Source organism: Microtus oregoni, unplaced genomic scaffold (genome assembly GCF_018167655.1).
Source record: "Microtus oregoni isolate MIOR12 unplaced genomic scaffold, Mior012 000018F_ref0000195, whole genome shotgun sequence".
Lineage (NCBI taxonomy): Eukaryota > Metazoa > Chordata > Mammalia > Rodentia > Cricetidae > Microtus > Microtus oregoni.
In genome coordinates this window covers 21,035,727-21,049,274 of record NW_024543077.1, presented here as the reverse complement: position 1 = coordinate 21,049,274, position 13,548 = coordinate 21,035,727, and the positions used below count along the sequence as shown (strand labels likewise).

Genomic DNA, 13,548 nt, shown 5'->3' with positions numbered 1-13,548 from the left:
CCGTGCAAGTTATATATTTCCCTGGCCTTTCCTGTATTCCTTCTTTCTGCTTTCTAGTCCCCATGTCATAAAGAAACTTCTCAGTAACCTTTCCAATCATTGTGAATTTCTGCCTAATGGCACAGGACTAAACAACTGTGAACAGTTGTTCCCAGAAGAACGCCACTATACTGGATCTTCTGCAAGAACAATGAATTGATTAGTACTTTTGTGATTCTGGAGAGGTTTGGATGATGTAGGTTTAGAGCAAAATTATAGTTTATCTTAGATTATCTTTAGTCGCTTTAATAGTTATTTGTCTTAGTGTTCTATTTTCTGTACTAAGGGATTTTAAAGGACTTTTCAACATAGTTATTGATTTTCAATATGCAGAAAGAGCAATTTGCATATTGAAACCACAGAATTTATACTAGATGATGCAGAATTGACTCCATTGTTTCTTCATGTTCAAGATATAATCAGGAATAGGCTTTGTCTTATATATATAGCACACATTAGATCCCATATGGGTCTGTCCGGTCCTCTAGCATAAGGAAATGTAGAAACTGAATAATTATTGTTTGGAAATGTGATGATGACATCATAATTCATGAAAATATCATGTCAATAGCAGGATTGAAAAAGTTCTTTTCTATTACATGGCAACAAGCTGTATAAACAAACACCACTGTGTTTGAGAACTAACAGATGTCATGACTTTATCTTTTTCTACTTTCCATGTATATTAGATTCATGTATGCCTCTTTTAGGGTCCTCATGTTGTCTAGGTTCTCTGGAATTGTGAATTTTAGGCTGGTTTTTCTTCACTTTGTGTCTAAATGTTACTTACGAGTGAGTACATACAATATTTCTTTCTGGGTCTGGGTTACCTCAATCAATATAGTGTTTTCTAGATCCATCCATTTGCCTGCAAATTTCAAGATGTCATTATTTTACTGTGTATTACTCAGTTGTGTAAATGTAGCCCACTTTCCTTGTTCATTCTTGGGTCAAGGGACAAATAAGCATTTTTCACTACCTGCTGCCTAGTGATTTGGATGTAGCACTCTCAGCTCTTTCTTTAGTACCAAGTCTGCGTGCACACAACCATGCTTCCTATTGAAGTGAGAACCCACAAAAGTGTATTTAACAATTTATTCAGGGTTCAAAGGAAAAATAAACTCAGAAATAGAGAACTAGGTAGATGCCACTGTTCTAGATGCTCCTGTCATGTAATTCTCCCAAGAGCTATGATGACCAACAGCCAGGATTGCACCAGCTCTGACTAATAAAGACAGAACATAAACTTCTACTCCCTTTTTTTGGTCACATTTACAGAGAAAAATATACCCATGGTAAGTCATGCCCAATTGTCATAGGTTATCTAAAATATATCTCAGCTTGACTTTGAAAATATACCTAATATAACTACGAGATGGATTATAATTAATGACTACTAATTTATATTTCATGATATTCTAATTAATTGATATAATAACTTTCAAGGCCTACGAATTTGCATTGAATTGTTAAATAAGGTATATAGGTACAATACTTTGATTGAGATTAGAAACAAATATATGTATATATATAATTTTCTAACAAAACAACTGTAAATTTCTATCAATATACAAAAATCCATATCAATATAAACTGAGATTACCCAAGCACCACCAAAAATAGACCATCCAAAGGAAATGCCTAATATTCCAACCACTTTAGATAGGATCATCTGCCAGCACACACTCACCAGGACACCCCTAGGCAAATGTCAACCAATCAGGGGTCCTGAACCTTAGAAACCACTCACCCCCACCTTTACTACTATAAAAACCAAACTCTAACTCAGCTCAGGGCTCTCCAGTTATTCCAATACACTGGACATGCAGAGAGACCGAGTTTGCAAACTTGCATAAAATAAAGGCTCTTTGCTTTTATGTATAGGACTTGATCTCCTTGTTGGCTTGTTGGAGACTTTGCAGATTTGGGTATAACATATTTATGTATTTCAGCATATATATTTACCCACACTTAACAAGGATGAAGTTGGAAGGGAATTGTGGCAGGGATGGAATAAAGAAATAAAAAAAAGTGATGTATTGTCTATTGATTAACAATTTTTAAAGATTAATTATAAATTGAAAAGAGGGGCTAGATAGATGGCTCATCACTGGGTGTTTTCACAGAGGACCCTGATTCCATTCCTGGATCCTGCATGCTAGCTCACCATTTGTTCTGATTCAAGTCCCAGGTATCTCATCCCTTCTCCTGCCCTCTGTAGGTACTGTGCATAGGCACATGCAAGGAAAACACCATATAACTGAAGATTTTTTAAGGTTAGAAAAAAGAAAGAATGAAATTCTCTACAGTGATATCCTGAGCCCGAGACAGACAGCAAGCCAGGTCTAGTTAAAATGGACTCTTTACCTTGCATGGAAGCAGCTGTGGCCTTCTGTCTTGCCACCCTGCTCAGAGCAAAACCAGCTTTGCTCTGAGAGTAACAGAGATCATCATAACCGTTCATCCAGGAGCACCGTATAGAGGGCTTTTAGGTGACTTTTTCTTGAAGTTTTCTGGTTTTGTGTTCTCTATATTTTGTGTCTGTGAGATATATGATGTTGGTACAGTTATCTTTTAGATTGATCATCAAGATTGACAATCAACTTTTCACAATGTCATCTACTTGATTTTCAAGTAAGACCTTATGGTAAAATATGAACATGCCAGAGACATTTCTTTCCTTAACTTGTCCAATTTAGATATGTTCCTGCAAGACTTCGTGGTAAGAATGTCCCTAAATATCTGTTTTTACATTGTAATCATGTTCACTAGTGGATTTGTTAATTTAGCATGCTTAAGAAAAGGGAGAACATTACATGAGTGTGTGCAGACATCCTAAGGAAAATCCCCATTCTTCCTTTGTTGAGGAAAAAAATAACTCCCGTGCACTTTGTGCCTCCTGCAAGAATAATTTTTTCTCATTTCTTTTGTCTTGGCTGTAGAAATGGCTATTTTTGGTAGTCAAACTGACTACCTCTGGAATTAATTAGTACACAAAGAATTAATTATACCTGAGAGAGATTTTACTTAAAGGTTTGAAATGGGAAAATCTTCCACTAATCTGGATAGTTTGAGATAGTAGGACCCACCTTTAGCTGCTTGGTGGCCATGCACACTTTTAACACCATGACTCAGGAGCAAGAGGTGTGGTACCCTCACCCCTTATTATCAAAGGGGAGAGAAGAAATTTCCTAACAGAATGTTTTCTCAGGAAGATAGTGGCCTTTCCCTCTCCCACCTGCAAGATTCCAAGCAGAAGGTCACCTAGGTCAGCCCAGCCAGCCACCTGCTACAGGCTGTTAAAGATGGCCTAACTCAAGGACAGTGGCCTTGCTCTAAGAACAAGGAGAAAGCTGTCTTAACAGAATGGGAGGGAGCAAAAGTCCTTGTACCCATGCTAAGGCAACAGCAAAGATTCTCTTTGTAGTTAAGCCTTTAAAAGCTTACCGCACAGAGGAGATACAACTCCTCTCTACCTTTCTGTAAGGGGGGTGGAGATGAGTACCAAACATGTTTGTATTATGCTGATTAAACCTTGCTTATTACAGTCTGAACCTATCTGGTGGTCTCTCTCTGGTGGTCATAGTCTGGGCACAACAAGAGGCACTGGGATTTTCTGAGTTTGAGACCAGTCTGGCCTACCGAATGAGTTCCACACCTACACAGAAAAATCCTGTCTTGAAATCACCAAAACAAGAAAATCTGAATCAAACAAGACTATGATCTAACTTTAACCTTCTCACCTTCTGGTAGGAGCAGTTACATAGAAAGTATATTGAAGTAGAAAAGTCTCTTTGTTGTCACCTTGCTCTGGCTACCAAGCTCATTCCTTTACTAGTACTAGAGATTACTTCTTTGAAATTTTGGTGAATACTTAAAACCAGTTGAGACATCAAGCCTCATGGGCTGAACAACTACTGGATTCTTTACTTGATCTTTGGGAAAAGGCTGAGAAGCAATCTATGGAATTCTTTAATTGTCATTTATAAGTAGCTATTTTTAGACAACCTGAAACACAGCTTGTGAAACTTTCTAATAAGCCCACTTTTTACATACATGTTGAGATTCATTCTACCAATCCTGTTCATGTAGAGAATCTTGAATACTGCAGTTCCTTCTAGCTCCATTATTCTCTACATATTCACATTTTCATGAACACTACTCTTTTTATTATTATTCATTTTCCTGGAGTTTGCTTCAAATTTCAGTAATAAAACCCATAAAGCAATGGAGCCATCATCCAGCCTTCTGATGGGGGAAAGACCTGTCATCTTGTTTGAGATCTGGCTCCTGCTTTTCTCTTTTCTGTTGTGTGAATCCCTGTGAAAACCATGTAAAATGTACCTTCAGTTCATCTGACCTCAGCATGAAGCCACAAAACAAACATCTCCTTTTGTGACCTTAAAACTCTTTAGCTGTTAATATTCTGGGCATTCTTTCCCCTGTGGGACAGGAAATCCCTGCACTCACCTACCACAGCACAGTGCACTGTACAAGCTAACTGGCCACTTAGTATTCTGGAGGTAAAAGGGAAAGTTCCTGTGGAGTGCAAGATTATGAGGGTGTCAGCTTTTATAGCCAGGGGCAAGTGCTATTGAAATGCATATCTCGGCCAATCAAGAAAAGATCTTTGACTCAGGTGGATGGAATGGCCCGAAATCTCTGTGCTGTCTCTTTAAGTACACTTCAGTCCTGTGGGAGGTGTTCTTGTCACTCAGGCCTCACTAGCCAATCAGGCCCTCCAGGTGACCTGCCAGTCAGACGTTATGCAGGGCTCTTCCGGGCATCCGCATTCAGTCTCGATTTTGCAGAGGAGCTGGCGCCGTTTGTTTTCTGTGTTCCGGTCAAGTTTCTGTGTTCCCCGGTGAAGTTGCTGCTGCAGGGAGTTGATAAACTGAGACGTTTGGAGAGCCGAGAAACCACAACATGGTGAGTGGGGAAATGCTGTCTCCAGGTGAGGTGGAGCAGAGGGTGAGTGCGGAAGACAGTATGGTGCGTCCTCCCGAGATCCGCCTGGGAACCTGCCACCTGATTCTCTGCACTGTGAAGTCCCATGCGGTCCTGTTAATTCCTAGACCTAGGGACAGACCTCTGAATAACTTTGCGCTTTGGGTTTAATCCGCTTAGAGAATTGGGAGCAGGGTGCTCTGTGTACAAACATCTTGTCAACTTCAATACGCCAAAGTCAGGGAAGCCTCGTTTCTTCAGCATCTTCTACATATTGAGCACTTTGCATATAACCTTTATATACAATCTCCATTTAAGTTTAACTATGTGGACGGTATCAAGGCATCTCACCTGTTGGGTAGTGCAGCACTTCTAAAATGCAACGTAGAAGAGGAGAATTGCTGATACAAAGGATTCGCCAATGCCTTGGAAATAGTTCAGTCTCCCAAAGCAGAATTTAGCTGAAGGAGGACTGCCTCTAAATCACCCAAAAGTTAAATGTATTCTAATCAGGGCTGTTAGACTTTAGGATGCTAGGGTACACATTGTTCAACTGGCTTGTTCAGATATTTGGCTCCAAACCATTACAAAGAATCCACTGCTGATTTAAAACCAGACACCAGGCTCATCCCCATATCTCTATCAAGCCTTTCAAGGAGGCATTACAGTTTGGTACCATTAGTGTGTGAAGTGATTTCTCAATGAAAGTTATATTAATTCTTTCATTTCCATCCTGTTAGAAAAATAGTTTCTGAGACAAATGCTCTTATGTTCACTCAGGTGGCCTTGGTCTGTTCTGTCCAGGGCAATGACCTTGCTGTCCTGTATTTTACACTTTAAAAATTCCTACAAAAAATGACTGTGCAACCTCGCCGTTTTAAAATTATGCATGTGAGTCATGTAGTTGACTATGCATTGCAGTTGTAGGGAAAGGATTTGCATGTGGAGCTTTCCTTCTGTCCTCAGACTACAGTAGGAGGAAGAGTTTATTGAAGCTGGTGGAGACACAGTGCAGAAAAGGAGAGGCTGGACTGAGGGTGAAAACTTTTCCCCTTCATAATTAGTTGAGATTAGCTATGTGGAATCAGGTAGTCAACTGTAGATGCTTTATGAATGTCCTGATTGACCATTGTTTGCAGTCCACAGACCAATGCAAAAAGGAAACTGGGTAAGGGAGTGACCTTATCTTTAAACCTAATTGCTATATTTACAGTAGTTCATCTAAAATAGAAGATCTGGGTAAAATGTTGTGGCCCTACTTAACAGGACTTTTCTCTACTAAGACATTGATCATTAGAAAATACATGAGAAATTTTTAATGTGCTCTAATACAAATCCCTAGTCTCTGGAGTACATGACCATAAAGTCTGTCTCACGTTTTCAAAATAGTTTTGAGATGACAACTACATCATATTTACATTCTCCTTGCTGCCTCCAAGCCCTAAGATCCCTGGATTGTTTTCTAATTCCTGGTCTGTTCTTCTTTAACAACAGTTACAAAGTAACCACAGTTACACAGTAACAGTAGTTACTTTATGAATGTGACCTGTTTGTCTGCAGGGTTTCCCATCTCTGAGGCAATGGGATGTCTGCACTGGAAAGTGAGTATGTAATGGAATGTGCACACAGAGGACCCTGTGCTTTGGATGAGGAACAGGATGTGCTCTAGTAGAGTGGGAAAATGTGTACTAAATACAAATTGTCTAAACTGGGGCCCTGTCTGCTGGGCTGGGAAGGCAGCACTGGAAGGATTGTACTGTTGAGTCATTTGCTTTCTGATCCTCCTGTAGAGGAGCTGCTAATATTGAGAAGCCCAGCTGGGTGGCCCTAGCTAGTGAGGGATTCTGGGAAGGGTTAGAAATCAAGAGTACTAGTGGCAGACAGTTTGTGAGGTTTTTTTTTCAGGATTCTCTTCTGTCTCTGCTCTAGGAGGTGGTAAGGAAGACCATAAGCAATCCCGTAATGGTGGGGGGATGGTGTTCAGAGCAGGTGTGTTGAAATGTCATTTCTGCTGAGACTTGGAAGTACCATGAGCTAGATTGCAGTTATGTTGGTCCATGTGGTTCATGTTGGTAGTGGCCCTTGTTCTCTGAGCCTCTTTGTGTATAGAAATACTGCAGCCCTGGAATGGAAGGAAATGGTGCTGGTTGTATCTCTGTCCAGAGTACACACATGGGCACTGCTTTTGTTGTACAGTGGGAAGAGAGATTAGAAACCTGAAGGTTTAGTTTATGAAGTTCTGAATATTGCATTCTAATTTCAGGTTTGTGTTATAAAGATTACAAATTGTTTAGGACCTGGTAGAGTAATAGTAGAGTAGAGTGCTTTTAACATGGTGTTACCACTAGCTGCAATGGTGTGATCCAGTGAAGCTTAGTTCCAGGGGACAAAAGGAGTTTCGGATGTGCACAGATTTCTCAGGTGTGCAGTGCGTTAGACAGGTAGATAGGGCACAATCCACATATTCTGCTCTATGCCATGTAGCAGGAAGCAGATTTTAAACCATTTTTAGGTTGTTTTGGGATTGAAAAAGATTAATTAGATTAACACTTCATCAGGCATCTTAAAAATATATGCTCAGTTAACAGAAAGGAGGAATTAAGACCACAGAAATAGGTTACAGAATAGATTATTAACTTTAAAATTTTTAAATGCTAGGAAAAAGGAAATAATAGCTGTGGGGAGATATTAGATAATAAAAAAGCCCTGCTAAATTAAGTCAACCTGTATGCTTTAAAGATACATTGCATTCAGAATAAACACCAAGATATGTATTAAATTGGGGAATAAAGTTATAGAGACCACTTCAATCCTTAAAGATTAGCTTCAAACAAAAAGATCTCTTGAGTAAAAGAGACAATAGTTCATCAGAGGCATTACCATTCAATCTTAACTAATATGTAAGATTAACAGATGTTTTCCTTTTGATTAAATATAATTTCCAACAATAAATCTTCATAAAGTTAGGATGAAGGCAGAGTTTTGTTTTGTCTTTACAAAAGTATGAAAACATAAAACTAAGGAATCTAAAAACCACTAGACAGCTGAGATATCTAAAAATAACACATCATCCAAATAAAATATCCTTGTCCAAAGGAATAAATTGGCCTAACACTCACTTTTTATAATCATGTTAGTTGTGTTTTCAAGGTGAAACAAAAAGACATTTTTTTCCTTTTTTTTTTTTTAAGACAGATTCCTCTGTGTTGCTCTGGCTTTTCTGGAACTCACTTTTCAGGATAGGCTGGTCTCTAACTTAGTGAGATATATCTGCTTCTGCTATGAAAGTGCTGGGATTAATGGCATTGACCAGTACAACCTGGCAAAAATTCATTTTAAATAGACAGGAGGTGTTGTTTTTTATTTTAAATGTTGTTTGCTTTATACTTTCTGTTTACTCAGGTAATATTATATCCTTCTGAGTTCTCTGATGGAGCTACAGACTCTATAATTGTAATTATGCATGTTAACAAATTCAAAAAAATGAACTAAAAATGTATAAAGTATACAAGGCTAAAAGACATAGAAAGATTATTTAAGGTCAGTAATACCAGTTAGGATAAAAAGTAATTTATGTACAACACCTTGGGCTTACTAAGATAGGATAGATGATCAAACATTTTCTCTAAATTTACCAAATGCAAATGGATTGGACATTGTTAGTATAATTCTTCCCTGTATATATTATATATAGTTAATGTATTTAGTGTATATGGCTTTACTGTGTTAGTTAAAACCTTCATTTTTTAATTAGACAAATAGGGAAATGTATGATATTTTGATTATATTCTGATAATAAAGCTTGCTTAGCATTACAGCAGAGCTAATCACTACCTGACCAAAATTTACCATAGAGGTTTGGAGGACTTAGGCAGGCCTAAGAGAATATTAGCACTTTACTAACATTGAGAAATTGAAGAGGTGGTAGTCACAATTTGCTGGTTAACTGCTTATCTGATATTTCAGTTTCTTACCCTGCTCTCTGACTCCTGATTTCTTATTGTTAAATGTTAATTAGATTAATGCTTCAGCATGGATAGAACTTTCTAAGCCCTTTGGAAATAAAGCCCATATACCTGAGATAGAGCCACAAGATTTGTCATTTGCCCTGCTAAGTTTTCATCTTTCCTTGACCCAATCTTACCTCAGTTTCCCTCATGCCTCTCTTTCATTTGTCTTTTATTTATTCTTCTTTCATCTTGACTGCAGTGTTTCCTCCCACCATTGCTCTCTGTCCCAACCTTCCCCCAAATCTCTCTTCTTTGTTTAACTTTAGAGAAGAGCAGGTCTCTCATACATATCAACCGAATGTGGTGTCTTAATTAGGGTTTCTGTTGTTGTGATGAAACATGATGACCAAAATGCAAGATTGGGAGAAAAGAGATAATTTGGCTTATACTGCCATATTGTTGTTCACTATTAAAGGATGTCATGGTAGGAACTTAAAGTGGGCAGGATCCTGAATAGATTTTTGTATGTTGAACCATCCTTGCATCTCTGAGATGAAGCTGACTTCAACATGATAGATGATTTCTTTTTTTTTTTTTTTTTTTTTTTTGGTTTTTTGAGACAGGGTTTCTCTGTGGCTTTGGAGCCTGTCCTGGAACTAGCTCTGTAGACCAGGCTGGTCTCGAACTCACAGAGATCCGCCTGCCTCTGCCTCCCGAGTGCTGGGATTAAAGGCGTGCGCCGCCACTGCCCGGCTGATAGATAATTTTTTTGATGTGTTCTTGGACTTGATTTGCTAGTATTTTATAGAGTATTTTTGCATGTATGTTCATCAGTGAGATGGGTCTGGAATTCTCCTTGTTTGAATCTTTGTGTGGTTTGGTATAAGGGTAACTGTAGCTTCATAAAAGGAGTTTGACAATCTTACTTCTGTTTCTATTATGTGGAACCCTTTGAAGAGTATAGTTATTACTTCTTGGTTCTGACAGAATTTTGAACTGAAACTGTCTTTCCATGGGCTTTTTTTGGTTGGATGGCTTTTGATGACTTCTTTTCTTTCCTTGCAGGTTATAAGCTGATTTGAATTGTTCATCTGGTGTTGATTTAATTTTGGTATTTTATTGACTTCTGCCCTCAATTTGATTATTTCCTATCTTCTACTCCTCCTGGGTGAGTCTGCTTCTTTTTGTTCTAGAACTTTCAGGTGTGCTGGTAAGTCACTGGAGTGAGTTTTCTCCACTTTCTTTATGTAGGCACTTAGTGCTGTGAACTTTCATCTTAGCACTGCTTTCATAGTGTCCCATAGATTTGGGTATTCTGTCCCACCATTTTTGTTGAATTCTCCAAAGTATTTAATTTCTTTCTTTATTTCTTCCTTGACCTAGGGGTGGTTTAATAGAGCACTGTTCAATTACCATGAGTTTTTAGGCTTTCTGTGATTAGTGCTGTTAAATCCTAACTTTAAAACATGGTGATCTGATAAGACACAGGGTTATTCCATTTTTTGTGTGTCGAGGTTTGCTTTGTTAACATGTTTGTGATCCACGTTAGAAACGTTATGTGAGGTACTGAGAAGAAGAATATTCTTTTGTGTTTGGGTGGAATGTTCTGTAGATGTCTGTTGAGTCCATTTATGTCAAGACATCTGTTAGTTCTCTCATTTCTCTATTAAGTTTCTGTTTGGATGACCTGCCCACTGGGGAGAGTGGAGTGTTGAAGTCTCCTACTATTCTTGTAGAGCAATTTAAGCTATAGTGATGCTTCTTTTACATGTGTGGGTGTTCTTCTATTTGGGGCATATATGTTCAGGATTGAGCCTTCATCTTGATGGATTGTTCCTGTTATGGGTATCAAGTGTCCTTCTTCATCTATTCTGATTGCCTTTACTTTGAAGTCTATTTTGTTCACTATTAGGATACCTATACATGTGTGCTGCTTAGGTCCATTTGATTAGAAAATCTTTTTCTAACACTTTACTCTTGGGCAATGTTTGTCTTTGAGGTTTAGGTGTGTTTCTTTTATAAAGCAAAAGGATGGATCCTGCTTTTGTATCCATTTTCTTAGTCTGTGCCATTTTATAGGTTAATCGAATCTATTGATATTAAGACACGTAAATAATGAATGATTGCTAGTTCCTGTTATTTTTCATTGGCAGACAGCTAATTTTAAGATGACCTGTACCACTGCTTGTGAGACTTTGTCATAAGCCCAATTTCTACTAAAATGGTGAGTTCATTCTACCTGTCTTGTTCATGTAGTAACACAGCTGTATATTTTATTCACCAGCCCATGGAGGAAGATGTGCTGGCTAGTAGCAGTGTTCATGAAGACATTCTTCCTGAATCCATTATTCTCTATGTATTCAAATTTTCATGAACACTACTCTCTTTAACATTTTTTATTTGCCTGGAATTTGCTCTGAATTTCAGGATAAAACTTGTAAAGCCATGGAGCCATCGCCCAGACTTCTGATGGGGGAAAGATCTTAAGATCTGGTTCCTGCTTTTTTCTCATGATTGTCTGAAATCCCTGTGACAACCAGGTAAACTGTACCTTCAGTTCATCTGACCTCAGCATGAAATCACACAACATTTCCTTTTGTGATCTAAAAATTCTCTTTAGTTGTTAATATTCTGGGCTGCCTTCTACCTGTGGGACAGGAAATCACTACACCCACCTAGCACAGTTCACTGTACACGCTAGCTAGCCACGTTGTGTCCTGCAGGAAAAAGGCAAGATTCCTATGGAGTGCAGGATTGTGGCAGTGTCTTTTATTGGAGGCTCGGGCAAGTGTTATTGAAATACCTATCTTGGCAGATCTAGAAAAGACTTGATGGGAGCAGAAAGGAATGGCCAGGAACCACTGTGCTGTCTCTTTAAGCAAACTCTAGCCGTTTGGGAAGGTTCATCTCACTCAATCATCACTAGCCAATCAGGCCCTCCAGTTGACCTGCCAGTCAGAAGTGGTGCCAGTGCTCTTCCTGCAACCCGCCTCCATGTTAGACTTTCCAGAGGAGCTGGCACCAGCCATTTTCTGTGCTGTTGTGCCTTTGCTGCTGCAGGGAGATGATGAACTGAGAGCTATGGGGAGCTGAGGACCCACAACATGGTGAGCGAGGGAATGCTGTCTCCAAATGGGGAGGAGCAGAGGGTGAGGTGTGGGAGACACTAAGGTGCATTCTCCCTGGATCTGGGTGGGAGCCTGCTGCCAGTTTTCCTGTGCTGTGAAGTTCCATGCAGTCCTTGCTAATTCATGGACCTGTGCGCAGGCTTCTGAATAACTCTGCTCTGTGGGCTTAATTTGCTTAGGAAGTTGGGAGCAGGGAGCTGTGTGTACAAATGTTTTTCTAGTCAATTTCTGCAGGCATGATACATTCATGGAAACCAGTTGGCCAACTTGGAGAAGCCTAGTTTCTCCAGTATCTTCCTGACATTCATTTAACCTTCGCATATAGTCATCATTAATTTTAATTTTGTGGAGGTCATCCACGGCTTCTCATGTGTTTGTAGCACTCCACTACCGAGGCTTAATGCATAGGCTAACAAACGCAGCTAAGGGAGGACTGCATGTAAAACAGTCAAAACCTAAGGATGTGTTACCCAGAGCTGTTAGAGATGGAATGCTCATGTACACATTTTTCAACCAGAATGTTCAGATATTTGACTTCAAACCATTTCAAAGAAGCCATTTAAACTTCTTGGCCCTTCCCCATGTCAAAAATCAGGCCTCTAACAAGCTCTTCAAGGAGGCATTAGAGGGTCATAACTAACCTTAAGGCCTGGTGTACCTTAAAGTTCCCCTTACTTTTTGAGAAAAGCATAGTTCTGTCAGATGGGCAAAATGACATCAGGTGACAAATATTTGAAAAGCAAAATACTGTTTTGGTAAGGACTGACCTGGTCACTGAAGGCTTTCATTTAGGACCTCAGGCAGGGAGAAAGAACATTCTTGGGAGCCTTCCCTAAGGGCCCAATGTATTGATAATAAAACAGAGCTCCTTATTTAAAATGAGGAATATGTTTGGAAGTGCTGGTAATGGTCTGGTGATAAGCCTTTTGTGGAGATGTTTCTTTGGGTCCTTAGAAACCAACTCTTCCTAGCATATGGAGCTATGATTTTCAGTCCCAAAGCCAACTGTGCATGTAGGAAAGTTCTTGAGATACTCTGTGTTCCCTTGTGTAGAACTGTTTTGACTAGCCTCCTCCTAAATTTTTCCCATTGTGTAATAGTTTCTACTGACTTCATAAAATTCTTCCATTTCTTTCCATTTACTCCCTGGAAGTATACAAGATACAGGATGCTTTTCTTCTCTCTTTTTTGTTTTGTTTTTGTGTTTTGGGACAGGGTTTCTCTGTAGGACTGACCTGACTATCCTAGACTGTCTTGACTGTTCTATAACAATCTCTGTAGACCAGGCTTGCTTTAAAGAGATTACTTGGTTCTGCCTCCTGAGTCTTGGAATTAAAGGCCTGTGCCACCATTGTCTGGCAAGATGCTACCCTTCTTAAGAAGCTTACAAAGCATAGGACATATCTTCTCCAAGACCTCCTCACCATAGCTTCTATCCTTTTTACATTGTACTTGTCCTGTCTTTCTCATCCCCTGTGACCTTC

General features: G+C 39.2%; 1 protein-coding gene across 1 annotated transcript in view; it reads left to right on the top strand.

The window, feature by feature from the left end:
• Positions 1 to 4,923: 4,923 nt before the first annotated feature.
• LOC121458978 (zinc finger protein 120-like) overlaps positions 4,924 to 13,548 on the top strand; it is a 29,855-nt gene continuing 21,230 nt past the window's right edge. Inside the window, exon 1 of the mRNA XM_041668425.1 lies at positions 4,924 to 4,968. The gene's annotated coding sequence lies outside the window, so the exon portion shown is untranslated. The remainder of the gene's footprint in view (positions 4,969 to 13,548) is intronic.